A 4,064-nucleotide genomic window follows, 5' to 3' on the forward strand; every position below is an offset into this window, starting at 1 on the left:
AAACCGGTGGAATTCTGGCAAGTCTGGAAGTTAGTCAGTGGCCATCCATCAAAGTCACTTTCTTAGTTTTGACAAATGTACCCTAGTAATGTAAGATGTGAAAAGTGGGGAAGCTGGGTAAGGGGCATAATGGGAACTGTATTACCTTGGCTACTTTTCTGTAAGTCAAAAATTATCCCAAAAGACTTTATTTAAAAATAACAAGGGAAGCAGATCTTGCAATCACTTTATTTCTTGCTTAAGCCCATAGTCAAATGACAGAAGCACTCACAGAGGCACATAGGGACAAATGAGCCTGTGTGAATTGCTGTGTGCTGGGAAATTCCTGCTGTATTACAAATTAACTCCTATTGTACCAAAAACTTTCCAAGGGGAAGCATTCAATTAGGAAAAAAAAGTGAGAAGAAAAAATGCCCATTTTCCAGGTTATATAATGTGTCCCGGCACTTTTACAAGGTACAGGTACGTTTCTCTCACGTGATGAGGCACCAGACAACGGCTGGTAGATCTGTCCCGCCTTTAAGAGCACTGTCATTTGGCTTTTGAAAAGGCTTTAGTTATTACTTTCCTTGATCTAACAGTACGGGCTTTGGTACTCTATAAGGACAATAGGTTAAATAACCCCTTTCTTAGTCAACAAGTGCCATGTATTTTTTGGCAAACGTTAACATTTTTTTATGTGTATTGGGGGGGAAAAAAGAATGGTAGACAATTCTCTGGCAATCTACTATGGCTTGAGGAGAGAAAAGGTGAATTTTCCTGTGTACAGACTAAAAACACTCTTAGCCCAAATCACCCTTCTTGAACTGTGATTAGGCAGAGAATGAAATTTTACAATGTTTACCTCTTTGATTTTTTCATTTTCAGTGCAGCATCAGCTCCGTCTACATATCAGTTTTCATCCTTAAATGCGCGCGAAGCCAAACCCGGGGCTTTGCAGAGAGCTCTAATTGCTGTATGATTTGATGTTACTGTGCAGTGAAGCTGTGCTAGTTAATTGTTTTCCTGACTGAATTTCCATCTCTTTTTCCCTCCTGCCCCCATTCTGCCCGAAGGAGCCTATAAAGCAAAAAGCAAACAAACAAAAATCTCTCAGAAGCATAGTTTGCAAGGGTAGCAGCCTCGTCATAATATGGGCGATAATGATGATGGATAATTGTAATCCTTAAGTGGTTTCAGCTTATGATTATTAGGGAAGGAAGCAAAGTGAGGATGGGTGTGTGGAAGAAAAATATGGTTTACTCTGCTTGAATTGCCTTTTCCAGCATTTCAAACAATAGAATGAGAAAGTCATCTCTCCGCTTCTCTTGCTAGAATCTGTTCTAGTGTTGGTTATGTGGCTCTGGGTTATAGTCCATTGGTACCTTGTCCAAGCATGATTCCTGGAGGAAAATTCATGGAAACAAATTAGATATTTGATTAACCACTTTAAATAATGATCGATTAATATGGCTTCCACTACACTGCCTTTTTCATACTAATCAATAGCTTAGGAGATACATAAACAACAACTTTCTGTAATGAATAATTGCATTATATAGTGCTAGTTACATTTAGAAATTGCTATTTTATTGCATATTTCACTCATAAAATGTAGTGCCAAATAGTAATTGAGATTGAGTTAGAGTCTCATAATGCTTTGTTTCCCAACCGGTCCAGGAACTGTTTTCCTCTGAACACCTTCAGAAAGAGACCCCCTGGGTAATAATGGATGACTGAGGAAGACCAGGGCATGGTGGTAGCAAAGGGGGAGAAAAGAAAAAGGGTCCAAATGAGGATGGAGGAGGTGAGGGGGAGGAAAGAAAATAAAAAGCTTGATGTGGCAGGTTTCCTCTTCTGGATCCCAGTAAACCATTTTAATAGAAATGGGCGGGAGTCAAAGAAGAGCCAATTGGGAAGTCTGAGAAGCAGGCCCTGTGTCCTCAGGAGAGCAAAATGTCTCAGACAATAAGATGGCAGATTTATTTTGAAGAAACAAAATGTGCTGTTTCCCTCTCCCTGGTGTTTCTAAAGCCCTCACTCAGCTTGACAGGGGAATGTAAGCTCCAGTTAGCTCTAGTCACTTCAGGAACATCACCAGCTGCTTTGAGAGTACATGTCTACTGGCTATGAATCAATTATCTCGATGCCCTCATCCCCAAGGATAAACACATTCCCCCCGTTCCTCAGATAATTCCATCATCTGCACGAAAAACGAAGATCTCCCAGGTGGCTAGAGGCAGACAGGGGAAAATGGAGCTGCATTCCATTAGTTTTATAATTGGAAGGTGTAGCCTCATCCCAAAGCAGAGAGTGAAAAACAATACCTCTTGCAGCACAGTTATCTGGAAGGGCTATATTTTCTGTTGAAAAATACATAGTAACTGTATTTTGAGTCTTCTTTAGAAGCTCCAATAAACATGCTTTCAAAATTGTAGCTCAAAATATAAATGAGAAAATAAGATTTATGTGGAAGAGGAAAGAATCAAATAAAGTACAACTGGTAGACAAGGAAAGTAAAACCTGGAGCTGCTTCTGCAAAATTTTAATTTGCGTGGTGTTGGAAGAATTGCTCTTCCTTTCCTGGAGTATCTGAAAGTGTCTCGAAAGCCAGCCAGAGTGACAGGAGAGCTCCAATTCCAGCTCAACATTACTATGGCTAGTTTTCTCTACAATTTTTCTTTTTGCTAACTTGGGATGAACTCTCATTTTTTGCTCTTCATTAAATTTGCCTCCTCTTCACTGTCAGCTCAAATCCTACCTCTGCTTTACCAAATCCCACTCTCAGTGTTCTCTTCCTTCCTTTGAACTTTTATCACTAATGCCAAATGCTTTGATTATAAGTATTCTTGATTTTTAATAAGTGGGTTGTCTTTCCAACTAAAGAGTAAATTCTTTGAGGACAGAGATCAGGTAATGGTTTCTTTCGTGGATTCACCAATTGTCACAGTGATGAACTCATGGGTGATGATTAATAAATAGGTGTTAGTTCATTGATTCAGAAACATGAAGGGCTTCTCCAGATATTTACAATCTAGCATAGGACATTTAAATTTTTTTCTTTTTTTAATTTGAAAATCTAATTGTCTTCATTTTTAAGTTTCCTATATATTTATTTATTTATATCATTTATTTTTCAGTTTTAGTTGACATACAATATTATATTAGTTTCAGCTGTACACCCCAGTGATTAGACATTATATAACTTACTAAGTGATCATCCAAATAAATCTTGTATCCATCTGACACTATAACAATTATTGGAATATTAGCGACTATATTCCCTGTGCTGTACATTACATCCCCATGACTATTCTGTAACAATCAATTTGTACTTCTTAATCCCTTCACCTTTTTTACCCGTCCCCCAATCCTCCTCCCATCTGGCAACTGACAAAATTTTTTCTGTATCTATAAGTCTGTTTCTGTTCTGCTTGTTCATTTATTTTGTTTTTAAATTCAGTTGTTGATAGATATGTATTTATTGCCATTTTATTGATCATATTTTTGATCTTTTTTTTCTTCTTAGAGAAGACCCTTTAACATTTCATATAATACTGGTTTGGTGGTGGTGAACTCCTTTAGCTTTTTCTTGTCTGGAAAGCTCTCTGTCTTTCTATTCTAAATGATAGCTTTGCTGGGTAATCTTGGTTGTAGGTCCTTGCTTTTCATCACTTTGAATATTTCTTGCCCCTCTTTTGTAGCCTATAAAGTTTCTGTTGAGAAGTGAGCTGACAGGCTTATGGGAGCTGCCCTGTATATAATTAACAGCTTTTCTCTTGCTGCTTTTAAGAGTCTCTCTTTATCTTTAACCATTGGCATTTTAATGATGGTGCACATTGGTGTGGACCTCTGTAGGCTTGTAACGTTTGGGATTCTTTGAGCTTACTGGACTTGTATGTCTATTTCCTTCCCCAGGTAAGAGAAGTTTTCTGTCATTTTTATTTTTTCAAACTGATTTTTAATTTCTTGCTTTCTCTCTTCTCCTTCCAGTATCCCCATGATGTGAGGTTGTATGAGAGACTCTTTACACTATTCTCACTTTTTTTGGATTCTTTTTTCTTTCTGCTATTCTGGTTAGGTGT

This window comes from Desmodus rotundus, chromosome 2 (assembly GCF_022682495.2).
Source record: "Desmodus rotundus isolate HL8 chromosome 2, HLdesRot8A.1, whole genome shotgun sequence".
NCBI classification, from domain to species: Eukaryota; Metazoa; Chordata; class Mammalia; order Chiroptera; family Phyllostomidae; genus Desmodus; species Desmodus rotundus.